This window comes from Ischnura elegans, chromosome 8, assembly GCF_921293095.1.
Source record: "Ischnura elegans chromosome 8, ioIscEleg1.1, whole genome shotgun sequence".
NCBI lineage: Eukaryota > Metazoa > Arthropoda > Insecta > Odonata > Coenagrionidae > Ischnura > Ischnura elegans.
In genome coordinates, this window is record NC_060253.1 from 37,546,749 (window position 1) to 37,568,484 (window position 21,736).

At 38.3% G+C, this 21,736-nt stretch overlaps 5 non-coding genes across 5 annotated transcripts; 1 reads left to right on the forward strand and 4 right to left on the reverse strand.

Moving 5' to 3' along the window:
* The first annotated feature begins 286 nt into the window (after window positions 1–286).
* Window positions 287–358, forward strand: Trnag-ucc. Its single transcript has one exon. It is a non-coding gene; the product is annotated as a tRNA-Gly (tRNA).
* A 4,993-nt stretch (window positions 359–5,351) lies between these two features.
* On the reverse strand, window positions 5,352–5,423 carry Trnaq-uug. The gene has a single exon. It is a non-coding gene; the product is annotated as a tRNA-Gln (tRNA).
* A 4,921-nt stretch (window positions 5,424–10,344) lies between these two features.
* Window positions 10,345–10,416, reverse strand: Trnaq-uug. The gene has a single exon. It is a non-coding gene; the product is annotated as a tRNA-Gln (tRNA).
* Window positions 10,417–19,422: 9,006 nt separating this feature from the next.
* On the reverse strand, window positions 19,423–19,494 carry Trnad-guc. Its single transcript has one exon. It is a non-coding gene; the product is annotated as a tRNA-Asp (tRNA).
* A 1,773-nt stretch (window positions 19,495–21,267) lies between these two features.
* Window positions 21,268–21,339, reverse strand: Trnad-guc. Its single transcript has one exon. It is a non-coding gene; the product is annotated as a tRNA-Asp (tRNA).
* Between the last annotated feature and the right edge of the window lie 397 nt (window positions 21,340–21,736).

The window sequence follows — 21,736 nt, forward strand, 5'->3', positions numbered from 1 at the left end:
TTGCCTGTTCCAGATGACAACAGCGGTTAAACTGAAGGGGTGACTTAGTTTACATCTAGACATTAAATACAGATTAGAACTTACATGGAGCATGCTTCTTTATGGTATTGAGGTATGAACGGTGACAGCAGCAGACAAGAGGAATCAGGGTTTCATTTCAAAATGCGTTGTCGTGGAAGAATAACGAAGAAAAAATGGATTGATCGTATAAGTAATTTCCACGAAAAGAAGTCTTTTGAAAACCTTGGCGAAAATACAAAACAATTTTATCAATTGAATGGTATCAGCGTCGGTGGTGTAATGGTCAGCATAGTTGCCTTCCAAGCAGTTGATCCGGGTTCGATTCCCGGCCGACGCACTTTTTTTTAGCTGGCCTCGGTGGCGGTGGGATAAAGCCCTCGTCCGCTTATTTGAAGATCGCGAGTTCCATTCCCGCCTCGGTGAGTCATTTCTTTTCATGGAATGGAAGTTCGTGCTTGTACACGTTTTTGGACGAATATCTACCACTTAGACTACTTCTTTTTTAAATAAAGTGACCAGGGTTTCGATGAGTAGTCACCATCATCAGACGTAAATTCTTAGTTATTTGTCTTATAATTGTAACCTTAGTTTCACAACTGAATAAATGCAAAAAATAAAACTATGCAACGACTTGGACGATAGAGAGTAGTTAGAATTTAAAAAAAATGTTTAAAAACCAGGAAAAAACTCTCATGAACGAATTTACATTTTCCCATATTCTGTCGTCCGTTTCAAAATTCATCTCCTCTTCCGTTACGTAACTAAGGTTACAAAGGATGATAAACGCTGCTGTAACGAGGCCGATTAAATTGGTCCTTACATTGGAATAACACATACATAGTTAAATATGATTTGGTGAATTTTATTTAGTGCTTGTCAGTTATTAATTGTTGGGATGCCCGACATAAAGGCAATTGCGAACTGCTTTCGGGGTATGTGCCCAGAGGAAATAATGTTATAAATTAAAAAAATTAAAAACAACGTTTTTATCGCCAACCAAAAAGGATAAAATTAATTTCTTTGTCCATATCTAACAATAAGTCTCGATATGAATTGTTACTCAAATGGTGACATACTTTATGACAATCACTACGACCGAAACGAAAAACGTTCCTACCTTAGTGTCCACGTTTCCGCACCGTGGAGAGCTACAATCCAGATCAAACTCTTCACTAACCTTTTTTTTAGACTCTTACGTAACGATCCTCTCATAAGCTCCTTCTTGTTCATGAACGCCTTCTTTCTCGATGCAATTATCTTCCTGATTTATTCACTATTGTAACCGTTATCCTCTAATGTGTTCCCTATGTAGTTGAATTTCCATAATGGAAGTAGAAAAAGTAGAACCCAAATTTTAAGTGCCAAAATAATGTAAAATGTATTTCCAGGCATATCATTTTTCCAAAAATTCCGCAACCCCCGTTGCCAGAGGGTCGCCCAAGGGTGATCCAATTCTCCCCCAATGCATATTCCAAGTTCATCACAAGTCAACAATCCTTAGATTGACTTAAGGCTGGACGGCGATATTTGGTGAAACTTGGTGACAGGAAGCATAAAGATACACTTTTGTATATTCCAAAAAAATTACACTTAACAACAGTTACACACACAATACTACGTATGGTAACTATGTAAAATAAATATAACACAGTAATAATAATAAATAGGCAAACAAAATAGTTTTTAAAAAGTTACACATAACAGGACATTGTAAATGACACAGTGTATTGTCGAATCCTGGGTCGGTTATTAAAACTTTTGTGGAACATACAACAGAGTATCTTTATTATGTTTCCAATCCTTAGATTGGTTTGACGCAGCTCTCCATTCCTCTCTCCTATCCGCTATACTTTTCATAGAGATGTATTTCCTCTCTTTTACATCTTTAGTAACATGTCCTACGCAATTGATTTGCGGCCTTCCCAAGCCCTTCTTCCCTTCCACCTGCCCTTCTACGATTGTTTTCATGAGACTATCTTTCCTAATAATGCGGCCAACTAGGTTTCCCCGTCTTCTGCTTGAAGTTTTTGGAAAAATTGTCTTTTCTCCCACTCTTCTGAGCACTGGAGCAGCGAAGGGTGGGTTTTGGGGGATAAACCCTCCCCCAGAGCTCAGAGAAATTTTGAAGTTTAATCCATTTCACTTAATTGGATTAATATTACTCATAGACTAGTGTAAATATCAATTAACTATCCCTCAGAAGGCCACAAAACTCACCATTTTGAACCATTTATACGAAAATTTTTCTAGAAGGAGGGCCACCGCACCTCCCGTTTACCCTGGCTGGTATTCCACACCCCCATACACCCCAGTGTTTTGTGCCTAAACCCCCCCCTAGCTTAATTCCTAGCTGATCACTTCCTCGTTAGTTACACGGTCGATCCATTTTATCTTCATCATTCTTCGGTAGACGTCACTGATTTGAATGCGTTTTATTTTTATTGTTTTTATTTTTTCATAGTTGCATTGCAAGAGCGCGCATCAAAAGTTATATATATATCGCGCAAGCCGAGAACTAGTTTATTTTTCTTTCAAAATGTTTGCTGACGCACCCCTCGGGGAGTGGCGGCTCGTGAGTCAAATTCTGAGAGGGACACACTCTGCGGGGGGCTCAAATGTTTTTAATATTTTGTATATTTTAGTGAGTTTTTAAGGCAATCTAGAGACCATTATGACCCTCTAATACACAAAACAATCATTAACACTAAAACACTAACAATCACTAACTCGATCAACTCAACAACAACTAGGCCTATTTACATTAAAACAATTTACACATAATACGTTAACTGGTCACCAAAACAAGGTATTCTTGCAACACTGCAGCACCAAGATTATACGGTGTTAACTCACTAGATACGTCGCTCTGTGCATGCTCGGGCGGCGTCCCAAGACTTCCATAAGGCACAAGCTTAGATGCGTCATAGCACCAGCAGCCCCCGCCACTACCACTCTTCATATAACTGCATGGTGATGGATTGGGACGTTCTGGCCAGCGCCCCGAGGCTACAAATGCGTACTCCTGGCGCTATTTTTGCTTGTTTATCCTACATTTTCGATGTATGCGATTGAAAAAACACTTTGGTTAATTAGATGTATAATTATAATTGAATGGGTATTTAATTTTTTGTTCCTTTTTCAAATCTTTGGGAGGTGCGGCGTCCGAGAGTCCTTATGGGCAACCCACCACTGCCTTCGGGTGCGGCAGATTTTCAAAGGGGCCTTCTCTAGTGCGTTGCCTTGGGAACGGAGGGAGGGGTGAGGAGGTCGATGGAGAAGAGAGCGTGGAAGGGATTGCTGAAACTCGTCTCGTAGGAAATCTGGAGGAGCCCTAGAGAAATGGAGGGAGGGGGAGGGGCGCAGTGGGAGCGAACCACTGTGTTCTCTCCCAGGATGATTTCGAAATTAATCAGGAGGAGGCGGGGAGGAAGAGAGATAGACAGACAGGGGGGAGGGAAGTGGATGCAGGAGGAAGAGATAGCAGAGATATATGGGGTGGGATGGAGCGAAAACTCTTCCCTTTTGTACAGCCCTCTCCCGTGGAAGCTGTGCCCGAATAGGGTGGTTTCCTATTATTTTTTTGTTGCCTATATCGGAAGATTATTACTCCTGGAGTACGTACTTCACGCTTTTAGATTTTTAAATGACGATATCTATTTTTCGCGATTAAATGAAAAGTGAAAATTTTCAAGCGCGCGAAAACGCGACGGGTAAGGAAATCTCTCCGTGTGACGTATTTATGTAAATAAATAAAGGACCAAAAAATTAAGTTTAACAATGTACAATATATATTGATCTTTCGAAAAAATGAGCATTTGTTACTGGAGAGCGAGTTTAGGGAAAAATATCGAATAAACCGTATACTCACTACAGAGGTGATGAAAATACCCAATTTATGAAATGTATATTTAAAGACCAATGAGTACACAAGTCATGCGATTCACTTCTAAAAATATTTCCATAATTTATTTACATTACAAAAGCTATAAAAGTTATCACAGAGAGAGGGAGTGGTGAAAAAGTGGAAACCCTGTTTGAAATTATGTTATAGCTAGCTTGTTTTCCAGTGGTATTTTCTAAATTCATAAAAGAAACTCATAGAGAAACCACCCTTTATAAACGCTTTTGGTTTTATGCTAAATTTATCGTTTACTTCGTAAAAATAATAGTAAATTATAAATTGGCACTTTGATTAGATTTTCAAAATGTGCTGGTAATGTGGAAACGTTTATATTCTGGCTAATAATACTACAGAAAAGTGAAATATCAGATCATCTACTTATTATTCATTTAAAAATCGACGCAAAGGCTTAAAAAAATAGCAATTTTTAATAAAATTTCACTGGTAAAGATCACAAATGTAGTTCTCAATTTCACAGCTGGCGCACAAAGTATGTTCTTTTCTCTTACGGAAACAATCGCTTTTATCATAGATTGGACTTACCAATTTTTCCATTTGCACTTGGGCTTAGGGCCAATAATCTTCATCGGCTTCTGAAACTGGCGAAAAGGTGATGTGGCAGACAGAAAACATTTAGGTGAGGGAAATGTGGAAACGTTTCCACATTTTCCCCAATGTCGTGCTTCCACATTACCAGCATCGGCATATTGAACTATGAAGCTAAAATTATGCTACATTTTCCAGCTAGCAGATTACTTAATTACACCAGATTGTAGCATGTTTCATGCTTAACAATAACTTATATAGCACTAAGAAATAGCTTGGTGGACTAGGTGATTAAATCAAACTCAAAAACCTACCTCAAAAGTTTTACGAGTGAAGAGAAACTTGGAACAAGTATTTCTCAGACAATAAACCATGAGTTGATTGTCGCCGCGACGACAGGCTTACTGAAGAAGCAGGCCAAGAAGTTTATGCGGTTACAGCTAGCCTCCCAAACCGTAAAGGTTATACTTCCACATTATCAACAAGCTTCCACATTTGCACTTCCAGTCCCTCTACGAAATACAATTTTCATAAATTTTTATAAATCTGTTGCCAAATGGAAATTTTGTACTGCAAACGGTTAAAAAAACATAATTACAAAGTGAATTCATCTTTATTATTTAAAAAGTTCAATAAATCAATGCGATTTTTGACATTGTTAATTTTTTACGTGTGTATCGATAATTGTTTCGCGATACAATATTTTCTTTGGGGCCGCAAGAAGTTAAACGGCGAGCCGCATGCGATCCAGGGTTAAAGCGGGTTGAACACCCTTGTTACTAGGGAATTGAGATTTCATTTTATCTATAGCTATTTCTGGTAATGGCGAAAGAAGCGCTAAAAGAAAGGCTTATCTGAGGGTTACTGGATGAAAAAAAAATTAAGGTCCCACCGAGATTTGAACTCGGATCGCTGGATTCAAAGTCCAGAGTGCTAACCATTACACCATGGGACCGATGTATATAAAATGTGGAAATAAAATGCTAAAACAAAAACTTGCCCTTGCAGATCTAGCCTCATGTAATCAAGTTATAATGCAGATTGAAGATCAAAAATTCACTCTACTTAATCACAAGGCTAGCTAACAGCGATGATTAATTCATGAGAAATACCCCCTTGTCTTCAGATGCAAATGCATGCCTTTACAGTTATAACGGATTTTACTATTCGGAAACCTGAGATCATTTGGGGCGCTGATAATGGGATCTTACAATTAGCCAATTTGGGTAAAATTTAAAAAATGAAAATTCCATGTTTTTCTAACCGTCGACTGCTTCTCATTGATTGCGCAACGAAAAATCCATGATCAAAGCCAGTTCACAGATTATTTGATGACGTCACGCACTCCTGCCGAGCGGGTTACATCATTTAACAAGGGGAGCGTCACAAAGCTGGGTCTCAGATTTCAATCAAACTTTGTAGTGTTGTAGTCCATCGGGAGCTGTCCACGAATCACACCCCAATGTGGGGTTATGTAACCAATAGTTTAAATCATTAACGTAGTTAAACATTTATAAACAGTTCGATTCTTGGACGCGATACCTTTTGTTTCATATTTGGTTCTATCAATCATTTTAGAAAAGCGTGCTGTTCATCATTATTTCCACGATTTTCAATGAAAATTTTATTTTTGCGTGGAAGTCTTTTTCTGTAATGCGGAAGCATCAGATGTTTTCCCATTTTTTTTACTCGGGAGCCTAGTTTCTTTTACGTTATTTTCGTGTCGCATAAGGAAGCGTTTCCTCAATACACATATTTTGATAGTCTACCGTCGGGCCACCGCTCCTAGTTAATGAAAGCATATTACTAAGGAAATGTAATAAACCTGTAAATATTTAACTGGATTTTTTGTTTGAACTATTGGTCATATAATCCCATATGGGGGTGATTCGTGGGCACTGGACAGCTTCCGATGGACTACAACACAGTGGAGGCTTGCCCATAAGGACTCTCGGACGCCGCACCTCCCCAAGATTTGCAAAAGGGAAAAAAATTAAATACCCATTCAATTGTAATTATAAATCTATTAACCAAGGTGTTTTTCAATCCCATACATCGAAAATGTAGGGAAAAAACGCAAAACTAGCGCGAGAAGTTCCCATTTGTAGCCGCGGGGCGCTGCACAGTGGTCCCAATTGCGAATCTAGCGGGACAAAATTATTTTTCCCAAAAAACTTAGAGCTTTTGTCGTGAAAACATTTAGAATTGCCTAATTATAGACAAAAACACAAAATAACACTATCATAGGTCTTTTCAAGGTGGTTTTTATGAAAAAAATTAAAATTTTATTTATAAAAAAATTTCGTTTTACTCAACACTTAGAAAAATATGCAGAAAATCATTTTAAAAATCTATAGTAATGCGCTATTCTTAATTTAATGAACTGATTACTTTAAAAATATACTCCTAAACACTGGAGATACACATAAAATCGTTTTTCACCGGATGTGAACTGCGGAATATTAGTCACCTTCATCATTATTACTCTCCCAACTACCTTCATCTCCGAAATTTACCGACTTCACGTCCTCCATCTCTTCAACATTACTCATTTCATTAGGAACAGGTAACATTGGTTCCCTGAGAAGCTGTCTGACATCCATCGAGAGGGAATAACAATGCCTTGGGTTCAGCGAACTAATATTGGAAACATAAGGATCAGATGTGACTAATAGTAGGTAAAAAACATCTCTAATTGTGTCCTTTCTTGATTATTTTTGCGCGTGATTTTCTTTGAATTTACGAATATGCTTGCTTCTTGGGCCTCTTCGGAAAGCATTCCAATGTGAACTAATGCAATGCAATGGGGGTAATCAATCACTTTTGTCTCATGAATTATATTTCATGTACCGTGAAAGGCATATAATACCATGAGTATGACGCATGTATATTTTTTCTGTTTTTTGAGCATACTTCTCAAATACACTTGTAATTATGGAGAAACCACAGGAAAGTGCGCTATGAATTGCTCCAAACCACTGAAATAATTCCACCCCTACTCCATTAATGCCTGATGAAATTTCAGGATTCTTTTAATGTCAAAATTCTGATACTATGTACAATTTCTTCCCGTTTATTTCGATGACCAAGGGCATCAGTAGAGAGATCTGCGCCTCTATCTTTTGCACTCCTTTCACAGTTATCTCCTAACTTTGATCTTCCAGAAATAATTTAATGGGTCTACAATACCTGATCGAAGATGGCCTAGTATTCTGCAATAAGATGTTGTTTTTATCATTTGATTTTAGCTGACATAGAAATGGAAAACATATAGGAATCGTCCACTGGACGTAATTCCTTCCGAAATACAAATCTTTGCTTATATTGCTTGTGCCCGTCACTCCCATTTTAACGCCATTTAAATATCATCGTTAGTGTGAATTCATTACCAGACCGAAGGAAAGCGGCGATAACATCTCTCTGAGCCAAAATAGTGTTATTCACGAGAGCCAGTAATTTGACCTCGGCGGAAGTATCAGTATTGGTCAGTTCTTGTGATTGGGGATAGCAAGACAACTTTGAGTTCAAATTTATCTTGTATGAGGGATAAATATCGCACCGTCTCTGGTTGGCCTCTCTTCTGATGTTTACGCACTGTTGCTTGGCAGGTTTTTTCCCTGGAAAAGGACAAAGCTTCTGATGATGAATATGGTATTTGAATCAAAGGTGAAGACAATTAAGCCTTCCTATAGTTGGTAGCTCTCTTTGGTATGTTTTCAGTTATGTCTTTTATAATTGCAGCCGCATATTTTTTCCCAGAGCTTGGCAATGAAATCTGGCTTGCAAAACAAGGTTCTATTTTCGATATATCCTTCAAAAGAGACTGTTCACATCTACCAAAATCTATCGTATTTTCTGGAGCACTGTTTTTACTTTTTATCAAAATTACTTTAAAATAGCATCACAATTTTCCTGATGTCCTTTGAGGTATCTTCATTACGACTTTCAAATCCTAATTTATGTTCTACGCATTTAATAAATCATCTATAGTCTTTTTTCCCTCGGCAATTATAACAATTCCATGCGATTTACCGCCGGTACCTTGAATCGCTCTGAATGCGACATGATTTTCCCTATCGATATAAAAATGTAAACAATTGTAAGCCATGTAATAACTATACCATAAATATTAATAAAAATTTATACAGTACAAAACTGCAATAGTTAAAATTACAAATATTTCTTCTCTATAATAGCGTAATTTATCCCGATATTCCAGGCGTCGTCCGAGGAAATGCCCCCAGTCCCGCGTCTCAACGGTTCTCGTTTGTTAACTTCATGGAACAAAAAGGGCATTATTGTCAAAAAGCGCAAGTAGGCGCAAAATGTGATTAAAGTATCTATAACTATAAGGACGTTTCCACATGCCTTTGAAGGTTTCGCAATCCTACCTCGACATATATTTTTTATAAGTCAATTTAAACAATTGAAGTCGATAAAAAACGAGGTTTTAAAGACTGAGAGATTGCCATTTGAAATCTAGTATTTTAAAGCAATTATATTTGAAGAAAAATCACTCTAAATAATGCTATATACCGATGGCTATAAGATCCCGTTAGAAATTGTCGTTCCTTGCGTTATTGCTATCTAGCAGGTACGTGTTAATGCTAGCGAGTCAGCCACCGTCTGGGTGTAGGCGGATGGTAGGCAATCTCAATGCGTGACTTTGCAGCTGCATAACATTGTTATAACTTATATAAACGTTGTAAAAGTTACCAATCATGATGAAGCATTTAATTGCGGATATCGCGACACCTACGGCGACTTTATTTTTAAAAGTTGCAAAATTGACTTTTGTCCCGCTAGATTAGCGATTGGGACCACTGTGGCGCTGGCCAGAACGTCCCAATCCATCACCATGCAGTTATATGAAGAGTGGTAGGGGCGGGGGCTGCTGGTGCTATGACGCGTCTAAGCTTGTGCCTTATGGAATGTCTTGGGACGCCGCCCGAGCATGCGCAGAACGAGTGAGTTGACATCGCTGCGCCGCCCGGCGACCGTATAATCTTGATGTGGCAATGTTGCAGAATACCTTGTTTTGGTGACCAGTTGATTTATTAAGTGTAAATTGTTTTAATGTAAATAGGCCTAGTTGTACTTAGTCAATCGAGTTAGTGATTGTTAGTGTTTTAGTGTTAGTGATTGTTTTGTGTATTAGTGAGTCATAATAGTCTCTAGACTGTCTTAAAGACTCACTAAAATACACAAAATATCAAACCCCCCGGCGTTTTGACCCCCTGGTGGAGAGTGCCCCTCCCAGCATTTGACTCACGAGCCGCCACTGTCTGAGACCCAATTCTGCCTCTGCCTCGCAGAGTTCAGCTTTGTTCACGCATTCGTAAACGTTTCCTGCCTTCAATTTGGGGTTCCTCCTGAAAGAGTAAACGTAACAGAACTCTAATGACGTCATCGACCCCCGGAAAGTTAGGAGCAATTTTAGTATTTTTTTATTTTGAAATTAATACATAATGGCTGAATAAAGAAGATTCCTATCGATTGGAACTTATTTCAGTCCTCATGATATCTAATTTCTTAAATATATTCAATTCTTGCGATATCTGGTCTGAATATACGGCCTTAATTTTGAATAGGGGGAATAGAGTAAGTACTTATTTGGTTGTCTGCAAAATAATTAAAGCTACTTGTATTTTTTTACTAAAATCAATAAAATCACTTTGCTATTCTAAATGACGACAATTATAATTATATTGCATTCAAATTCAATGTAAGTCTTATAATGTTGGCAAAATATTGAATGTACGCATTCCATTTAAGTGAATAGTGATCTTATTTTTTGCATAGCTAAATACTAGTAAAGGTGAAATAAGCACAAAAAAAAGGCTTTCGGCCTTGAGAATTACCATGTGAAAAAATGCAGGTCCCACCGAGATTTGAACTCGGATCGCTGGATTCAAAGTCCAGAGTGCTAACCATTACACCATGGGACCGTTGTTGAAATGGAGGGGACAGAATGGTAAAACAAATACTACGACATCATTTACGACCACGCAATCTAAGCAAAGGCATTCATTACGGAAATATTACGTGCGAGTTGGTAAGGTTTTTCCTTTCCTCCGATCATTACAGCTAATGGCTCTGAGATATGATAAAATTTCTCTTCTCGAATCGAGGACACCATAGTCTCTGTGATTTGATTGATGACTATGAAACGTTATTCACCGCGTTCTATTATCGTGAGGTACTGTAAACAAGCTACCTAAGCAATAGGGTGTTTTCCTATTATTTTTTTATTGCCAAAATCGAAAGAGTATTACTCCTGGAGTACGAATTTCACACTTTTAGATTTTTGAATGCCATTATCTTTTTTCATTATTAAAAGAAAAGTGAAATTTTTCAAGTTCGCGAAAACGCGACGGCTAAGCTGGGAAAAGCCCGTGGGACGTCATTCTGGTTCCCGCTGCCGCAAAGTGAGGTGACCTTGGGGCGAGGATGTGCGCGCTGCTACGATACAGGGTGCTAGCAGGTAGCAGAGTACCTGCTAGCAGGTAGCGCTTGGCTTAAATAAGGATTATTAATACCTAATCAAACGAAGTAAACTTTCCGACAATAGGCAGTTTTAATAGGTGAAAATTAAGAGATGTTTCCCTGAGCTCTGTGCCTAATGCTTGCATTGGTAATCTCAGACGATGTAAAACTCCTTTCTACTCGTATAGAAACTTGGTCCCTGTGACGTCACGTGGAGTGGCATCGCATGGCCGCCAATCTGGCCTTTTCTAATCAAGCTAGATGCTATACGAGTAGTCAGGAGTTTTACATCGTCTAAGATTACCAATGCATACATGAGGCACAGAGCTCAGGGAATCATCTCTTAATAATAACCTATAAAAATTGCCAATGATCGGAATGTTTCCATCGTTTGATAGGGTGTTCATAATCCTCAGGCAGCTACCTGCTAGCAGCCTGCATCGTATCGGCGCTCATAGCCTCGCACCAAGGTGACCCAACACGGGGGCAGCCGGAACCAGAATGACGTCACACGGGCTTTTCCCAGAATTCATACTTAGCCTCCGCGTTTTCGCGCGCTGGAAAATTTTCACTCTTCATTTGATCACGAAAAATTGATATCGTCATTTAAAAATCTAAAAGCGAGAAATACGTACTCCAGAGGAAATAATCCTTCGATTTTGGCAATAAAGAATGGGTAATGAGGAAAGGCGAGTCTCTAGCAGCTCCCTGCCTAAGTAGTATAAAAACTGAGGAAAAAAACACAAGGAAGAAGAACATCAGACCACTGAAGGAAATGGACTGGGAAATGGAATTATAGGAAATAGACCGAGAAAAAAGTAATTGGAGGGTTGGAGTATACAATCTTAGGTTTGCACTGCTATCAAATAATATATTTAGTTCCATCATTAAAGTTATTAGGAATGAAAAAACATTAATGAACCAAAAAGGTGGCATTTTCTTCTGTTATCGATTCGCAGATAATTATTTTCAATCAATATGATAATAATGATGCTACTTATCATCATTTTCCCAGAATTCTTATCAATATTTGTATGCATGTGGAGTGTTTACGTCACAGTGATTGCGGAAAACCGCGACGGCTACTGCATCTTTATCTCTGCTGGCGAAAACTGGATATGATTGCCTTAACTTTTGCTATTAGGCCTTATTTTTAATATGTTATCCGTCAGCGTCTGAAGAAGTTACGCTGGATTATTTGAGTTGACAGCAAACATTAAATAAAAGATAACGGGGACTTAATGTCAAAAACTTCTGATAAATTTGTTGGAACAGATAACAGTGGAAATAAGGTAGAACGGCGATTCCAATCTTAATTCTCATCTTTCTTAAGGCCGCTTTACACGGTGAATGTTCATTCGAATGGTCATTCGAATGGCTCGTTTTCGTTCTACCGTGTTCACCGAATAAACAGAGATTTTGTCATTAATTTGGACTCTCACCCCCAAGCTTTAGCGCTCTAATCATAAAATATAGTCCAATAATTGTAAATTAAACAAAATATAGACGCAATCGAGGAGAAAAACGACGTTTTCATTCATTAAATATCCCTAATGTTATTTCTGAATTACCCACTTTAGAGAATTGATGCTTGTGAATTTATGTTCCCTCAAAGTACATATTAATTATTTGAGCCATCGCATGGGTTGCTATGCTTCGAAAGTTTTTATATATGATCTTAAAATTCCGAGGTGGTGCCAATGGCAAGATGGACGCCGTGCGCTCATATCATTCACGGAAATCATTCAAGCTAATTATAACATGCTTGAAATTTCATTCGAATTCAGGAAATTTCCGTTATACAAGGTGATTGTCATTCCCAAGTTAATTCGAATGACCATTCGAATGAAAATTCACCGTGTAAAGCGGCCTTTAGTGGCGCCATATGGGTGTTTAAAGCCACCTACGGTTGACTGTGTTCCTTATCCTTTCGTGAACAACAGCAATCATTCATTTCATTTTCTATTATTATGCGATTATTGCGCGAGGAATTTTCACTCCTTCACGTTGGCATATGCCATAGAAAACAGACCAGCATGTTCCCTTACACAGGGAGCCATTCATGGCAAGTCACAGATGGGTTTTGTTCACTAATGGCGATTGGAAGGAAAAAAATTTCATATGAAGATTCGGTATTCAGCCAAGAACCTATGGACAGTTGGTTCTTTGCGTAAGTTTGAGTGTTTTTATGATTAGAATAATTTCATCATACGGGGAATTTTTTTTTAAATTATGAGTGGTATTTAGAACTTAATTTGTGAATATACGCCATACCTAAAATGTTGTAAATTGTCAAATGCCTTCGATCAGTTTTGTAACCATCTTACTCTTTCTCAATGCATTATATGAAGTTTCTGAAGAATAAAAAAATGGTCTTTTCATTTGTTAATGATTTCAAATAATTATAACACTAAAAAATTAAACTGATTTCAGAGCTTTAAATTGTTTCAAAATAATTTTCACATCGAATGCAATAATCGGAGAACAATCTATCTCATTATTACATTATTCTTCTAAGGTACCGCGCATCAAATAATTCAGCCATATATATCTCCGATGAACATGCAACTGCTGCTTTGTTTGTTGTTTTTTGTTTAATTTTTTTTGTTTTCGTTGCCTGATTAAAATTTCTTTTGTTGCCTGATGATAAATTCATCTCTTAGTTCATTTAACTGTTTAATGAAAGGAAACTATTGCTTCCGGATGTATAATATCCCTTTCCGTCCTCAGCTTTATATTGTTTAATTTAAGTCGATAAGATATTTTCTGATTTACCTGTGATTTACGATTTGAATCTATTTTTTTGGTCTTGCTGATTTTACATTCCCGTCCATTTTCCCTCCCTATCTCTACCTATCAATGACTAGTTTATTGCAATTCCTCAGCCGCACTTTCTTTTCACGGTGATCAGTTTTGTAACATTCGTGCTCTTTGTCAATATATTATAAAAAGTTTCTGAGGCATTCAAGAAAAAAGTCTTTCACATACGACACGAGCGTAGAGGAATCCGTTATCTGCCATTGAATGGATTATTCCGAAGTCATGAAGCATTCCATCAGGCGATCGTGGTGCAATGTTCTTTCATGGAACAGTGGTTTTTTTTTTATTCAAAGACCCTCTGCGTGCATACCTCACTTAACATCCTGTCCTCGAGACTGCGGGCTATGCGGCGACCCCATAGAAAATAAATAAATGACTGGCGCCGCCCGCCGTCAGCATGCCCACCATTCTTATTAGCATTCATTTTTTTCTGCATTCGCCGATAGTTTTTTTTTGTGATCTTTTCTCCTGCAGTTTCAACTCCGTCACATTTATATGGCATCGTTTGAATGGTAGATTTGCTCTCCAATGGACATGTTTGGCAAGCATACCACATCAAAATCATCAAATTAATTTTCGATAGAACTGTTGATTTCAGGGTTAACTGTATGAAACCATTCCACAAGGGTCAATGTGATAGCTTAGCGAAGGGGTTACGTTACCACGAAATGGATACTTTGAACTGCTTTGAGGTGAATCATCACGTGTCATAATATTTAAAAGTCAACATTAACGAAGCTATACTGATGCTCATTTTAAACACGCCTAAGTGGTTAAAAACTATTTAGTATTCAATCATTTAGCCAGTCCTAAAACGTGGGTAAAGTGTGTTTTGAATCAGAAACCAATTAAGTCAAAAATTGATTAACTGTTGTAATGCCCAGAGGCGTAACCAAAAACTATAAGCACCTTCCATTTTCTGTGTTCGTAGCATTCCTAATTTCTTTTTTTAACTCTATAAGGGTTAAGTTGCATCATTTAATTTTTAATCTAAAAATTAAATCTTTTTTATCATCGTTGAAATAGTTATGGACAAATTTATGAAAATCGGCACACTTTAAGAGGATTATTATTATGCTAAGAATCCGATATTTCTTTGTAAAGTGACGTATTCCAAATATAAACGTATAAACACGAGGTGAAATGCAATTAAATCTCGCTTTGCTATTACATGCGAGTAACTCGTCATGCGATTAATTATAGGAAATTCTTATTGGAAAATACGCACTTCCGTGTGCCAATAGAATTTCTGGAACAAAGTTAACCTCATAGAGACTCCGGAATGCCGGAGCGGAGCAGCATTGTAGCAATACTCTCCGCTACAGGGAGCTCCGAAATCCCGCTCCACCCAAGCAGGTTGTAAATACACTGGAGGCGCTGTATTCGAGTTTTAAGCGTGGTGAGAATACCGCCATCTTGGTTTGACAATTTTCGGACTCAGTCTCAAACAGTGTGTGCATATATAATCAAGTATTCTATTCCTAATATCGCCTCTGATTTATAACATGAAAATGCAACAATTACTTCTTGATTGTCGTATGAGTTTTCCGATCGTTCGTCATACTACTGTGTACATTAAACTGTCCATATAGTCATATCGTGGTGATAATACATCGTCGTGAACATACTTTCGTTCTATTAATGCGACCGGTCCCAAATCATAAGATTTCCATTGCATGTAATCATATTTAGTACCAGTAGAAGTGCAGGGGAATGGATATTTTACTCTTGAAAAATGTTTTTTTTTTCGGCTAAGCTAGTTGCACAGCGGAACCGTGGTGATTAATAATAATTTTTTCCTGGAAAAAGTTATTCGAGGCATATTCTCACGAAGGTTTCCCATAATGATAGAAAAAAAGTTTACTGTGTTCGTTTACGATAGTTTATTTTAACGTAACAAATATCGTGACCGAATTTTTCACCAAATAGTTAGCATTTGGTGAAATATTCGCTTCCGCTCCGGCCGGAGCGAAGCGGTACAACCTCGGAGCAACAATGAAAATTCACTCCGCTCCCATGCTGCTTCAGGTCCCAGGGTGTGTGACTGTGCTCTTTATTCGCATATTGCTATTTTTTTTGGTTGCGCGCTTTCTTCGTGACACCGTTGAATCGCGGTATCCTTGGCGCCTTTCGCTAAGGGCCGTTTTACACGGTGTACGGAGTTGCGCAGGTTAGAACTGTATTAATTTCTAAAATGGCGTGGTATTGCGCGGATGCATGAATGAAATTAGAACATGGGCTATTTTGCCATCTCACGTCCACGCATTCCGTTTCAATTTATTTCGGCTTTTATGATTATTTCGTGTGCATTTACTGCGTACTTTCCCCGGTTTTCACTGTTGGTTCGTAATGTGCATATTCTAATACCTCCATTGCAAGCAATTGCAGTGGACTAATGGAGTAAACGTGTGACTATTTTGGTGGAGGTTTTGTGATCGAATCCCCTACGCAGAAAACAGTTGTCATATATTTTTAAAGTCATTCCCGCATGTGTTCAAGCAAAGCTTTACACGACGCAATCTTGCCTGCGCCTTCGTTCCTACATACTGAGATTGTGCAAGTACGTGCTCCGTGTAAAATGGTCGTAAGAGCGCGCTACTGCAGACGCTGGGTTTCTCTCCACCCATTCCTCATGGCGAAAATGGCGTCAGCTATCCATTGCCTCCTCCAAATACCATACAATACCCAAGCGCATAGTCTTTGCATTCGCCTATGATTTCTTATATCCTGTTCCCTGTGAGTTTCACCTCATTCATGTGGACATTGTTTGAATGGCATACATCCCGCCGTAGGCTTTCTTTCCTTGCCGCACCTACTCGGCGAGGGTACGTGATATCCTTGCGCAGGTCTCTCAGACTTCCCATCGAACGTCGGAACTCAAGGTTCGAGTGGATTAACTCAGGCATTGTTTCATCCTAGTCAATTTCACGGATGTGCTGCGAGTTGAAATTGCCGAGGCGGGAACGGAAATGCGCTTCCATCCGTTGGCCGGTGCACGGAGGGGTCTTTGAGATGCACCGCGGGTGCTAAACATGCAGTTGCCAAGACGGTGAATGATCAATCATAAAATCAATACGAGTGGGTGGTAAAAGACAGCGAATACAATCGATCGGTGATGAGCCAGATTTCACCGATGCAAATAGAAGTACATACATGGTTAGCTACTTTTCATCGTACATTATTTAGGTTGTACCTTAGTTTTGCAGCCTTTTATTTTTATGTATTTATTTAATTTTATCTTTTTATTTATCTCAATTACAACCGAAAACAGCACAATATAGTCTTTACATCGGGAGTTTAAACAATCAACACACGATCACACACACCCATGTTCTGGAAAGAACAACTCATCCAGGCGGAACTCGAACCCGCGACCTTTGGTATGATAGGCGAGGCCTTATCCCCGCCGCCACCTAGGATTCCTCTTTAACCACAAAAATCGTTGGAATCCAAAAGTTTTTTTTTTTTTTTTCTACTGAGCCTTTACACACAACCTTGCCTAAACGCTGCCCCTTAAAAAAGGACCCTTTCTCCCACAACATTCAATATTCCCACTTTCGAATCCCCAAACCCCATCCTCCGTCTTACTTTTGTAAGGAAGAACTCCAAGGCATATATATGCTTTTGGTAGTGTTATTTGCAAGAGCAAAACGCGTTGTTTTAAGGTAAATTCTGTGTAAACATCGCAATGTCTCGTTTTACTCATATTTATTTAACCCTTTTCGCTGACATGATGATTCTAGCTCATCGTGATCTTCCGATGACGATTCGCGCATTGAAATGTGTAGCTTGTCATCAGATTTTCAAAATTGTAGCAATATTTATGGGAACAATGTAAATATTTTATGTAACATGAACCATGTTAAAATAATCCTTCATGTTCATAAAGAACTCATATTTCATGAAATCTCATTTTCATGCCATGTGATCTCAAAGAAAGAACTCATATTTCCATGTACCCTTGAGGTAGCTCGCAAGGTAAATTATGTACGTGTAGAAATATGATGAACTGGAATAAATAAAATGATTTCATACTAGTAGCGATATCTGTGTTCTCGATGTTCTTACGTGAGGAGGGTTGGCTCGTCAACTTTTTCTCTTTTTACTTCACTGTTCAACGTTGATTATAAGCTAAACAATATTATTTCATTACCTACATTCCATTTAAAAAGAACCATAGAAAAAATAATTGAGGATGGGAGCACGATATTAAGAAAATAAATTGAAGTGAAAGGGGTTGATGCAGAAAATCTATGATTTGAAAAAAGTTTGTGACATTGAAATACATTGCATAGCATAATAACTTTTTTTTATCTAGCGGTTTGATATGAAATGCACATTATTTATATTTAGCATTATGGTCTTGCTGATTGTGAGCCACACTTGGCTTATCAGCAGGTGGCTTTATAATATATCACTAGCGTTTTTACGTATCCTTTGCAGCATTATTTATGCTCTTAGCAATCATTCATTTAAACTTCCCCAATAGATTTCATATTTTTCAAATCATCACTCATCTCATAGAATTTACGTGATTCTCCGTAATGAATCAAAATATTACATGTACCACGTACCGTATTCAATTTGGCTGTGGGGTGATTCTGATTTTTTTTAGTTGATGATCGGATTTCTGTGAATGGCTTGATTAAAAAAATGGTATAGAAGAAGTGGATGGTACAAAGTGATATGAAAAATAAAATGACCGCTTCAATTCGTCACTATACTCAGTGTTAAAATCCTAAAATTTGGGCAAACTGTAGCGCCACTTTCATCGGCAAAATGTGATGTAACTTCAATTTAAGCATTCAGTTGCTGATGGCTCGTTAGGGTAGTACGGCGAGAGGTATAATTTTTGCTTCTGTCATCATTTATTCATTAATTACATCGCCGCGAAAACGGCACTATTTGCCCTTTACATCGGCGTAATAACAAATGATAAAGGTTATTGGAACATAAGAAATGTATTAGTTTTTTTACCCAGTCGACATATATGATCTAGCACGCAGTCAACATTTTTCGTATGTTTATATCGGTAATAAAATACTAAGGAAAGCAGCGCGGTTCGTTAAAAACTGCTACGGGCGTACAGACAGCGTTACCGAGATGTTAAGCGAATAAGGATGGGGGCCGCTGGAGACTCGGAGGCTGCGCGCTAGGCTTAGATTAGTTGAACAATTGAGAGTAGATATCTTTAAAAGCGACAAGGAGATATCATCTTAGAGCCCCACTATATTTTCAGGTCCTACAGAAGCGATAAATTTAGATACATTTTTCCGAACTGATAGATTTCTTTTTCTTAGAATTTCTTTTTTCCTCGAACCATGAAGTACTCGAATAAATGCTAGCCGTAATATTGTTTGAGCATTTTATTTTTAGATATAGACGGCTATTGTCCAAACAGCCGTAGCCACACGCTTTTTAGGCGGCTTGCGGAGGAGTATGCAGATGATGTAAAAGTTATGAATTTGATATAAATGTAAGTTTACCAACATGAATTTGAGTCAATAGCTCTAATTAGAACAATTTTTTCTCCGTAAAATTGGTACTTACGTGTCCATCAACGAGCCAGCGTCGACTTTAATAAACCCATCAAAATTGCCGTTGGGTCCAGCAGAAAAAAATTCAATGCAAAATTCAATAAAAAATTTCTCCCCGGCGGGGAATCGAACCCCGGTCTCCCGCGTGACAGGCGGGGATACTGACCACTATACTACCGAGGACTGTGAGATCGGGAGTAGTTATAAGAGAAGTCTTTCTCTACGCTTCGCGATTTAACGCTTTATTGGTGTAAATGTGACTTGTTTCTTTAAATGCCAATTTGGTAACATGCCGATTGATAGTACAATAGTGACACATATAATGGCTGACTGAAGAATCTCCCGCGGGAAGAGCTTTACGTCGCCGAAAGACAACGAGGACGTTATGCGATTGGGCTACGTAGAATACGTGGAGTCAAACACCTTCCACTTCAGCGTACTACGAGGGGAGTTTAATCGGTAATGCAACACATTTGAGGGGTTGAGAATCCAAGGGGTACGAGTGATTTTTTTCTCAACAGAGTGAAGTAAAGTTAATTGTTAGAAGAAATACACAAAAAATTGGTTGCCAAGGGTTACGAGTGAGTCTCTGTTCATAGCTGACGTAGAGTGGAAAATCAAATGCACTACTAAACATCTAATTGGTCTCGTTTGTTTTCTATACCTAATTTCTGTACCTAACACTACGCAGAAAAAAGAAATCACTTGTACCCCTTGCCTTCTCACCCACTCATTTATTTTCTGAAGCCAGGGTAGTTTTATGCAGCATTCAAATGTACCATGTTTATCCTCAATCTTTTAGCCACGCAAAACTATTTTTCAACGTTATCTCCATCCGATGCTAGAGCTTGATGCCACCTGAAAGGGAAGGCCTGTATACCCGCATGGTACCATTCCACCGGTTATGCCCCGTTCACACTACGCTCTTTTTACGGCGGTAGGCTCGACCGTGGTTACAAAACGAGGTGTGAACGTAAGTTACCATTAACCACCGTTTTCCGACAATGGTTGGCGGTAGTTTATGCGTGTGTGAACGCAATTTGGATAAAAGCTGGTTAGAAAAATAAGAAGGCGAAGCAGCACCATGGTGGGAGATGACAAACATTTTATTATTAGCTGTCAACTAGTTTCGATGTCTATACCGTCATTATCAAGACTAACCAACCGCTTAGTCTTGATAATAGACATCGAAACAAGTTGCCAGCTAATAATAAAAAGTTTGTGAAACAGTAGAGGGTTTTGTTTCGCCATGAACTTTCCTCTGGGGGATCGGCTTCAACTTTTCGCCCTGTCGGGTTCTAAGTTGAGCCCCCCCCTCCGAACGGAATTCCTGGCAACGTCACTGGAGCTGGTACTGAGATACTCAATTCCATGCTCTATGTTTCAAATGTGAATATAATTAGTGTACTTTATGCAATTTTATGTTTATTATATGTAATTTATGTGTATCGTGTGTATTTTTCCCTTGTAAATTTTCCCATTTTAATATTTTATCTCAGTTAAACCTTACATTTATTTCTTTTAATTTGTGATACACGTTAATATTGAAAATGGTTCGCTCTATGTACCCGAAAAGTTTGAAATGATAGTTAGCATTTTTGAATAATGCACGCATCACGAAATTAGATAAAACACGACTGGTTTAGCGTGAGTGATGCGTCTTCTTAAGAATGAACCTCCCGATCCAAGTATATTGATCTGAAAACAGTAATACTGGACTGATGGACATCCTAAAAATATAATTCAATCGTTTATCTTTTTGGTGGGACGAAAAGAGTAATAATTAAATTCGGTAATTATTATTTTCTACAAAATTTATGGAGTGCTTCACATTTATTTGCCGGTGTTAGCCTAAAATATAATTATAAGTATAAAATAATTACGTACATACAGAACGGGGTATTACAAAATTTTTGTTTCTTACAGAAAAATGGCCTGTTATGAATTTAAAAAATACTCCCCGGCGGGGAATCGAACCCCGGTCTCCCGCGTGACAGGCGGGGATACTGACCACTATACTACCGAGGACTGTGTTTATAGAAAGACTCATTCAAGAAATATTCCCTCAAAATTTTGGATTCTGCTAAGGTCCCGAATGAGTGAGAATACATTCATTGACACAGAGATAAGGAATTGATGTTGTTGACTTGGTCTTATCCTTCTAAAAGTGGGTCAGCACAGCCTCTGTCGCCATGCAAAAAAAACACAACTTGAGCACATTGACATTTTGACTGTTTTTTTCAAAGGCATAAATAAGTGTCAAAAAAGCATTTCTCATTGAGTCTATCATTATTTAGATCTTACTCTGTGCAAAAATGACTTAGGACCCTTGCAATCACACCGTTTTTAGACGGCCGGTAAAATACTGGTCAATATTTTACCACTCAAGCGCTGCTTGCACACACACACGATTTTTACCGGTCAA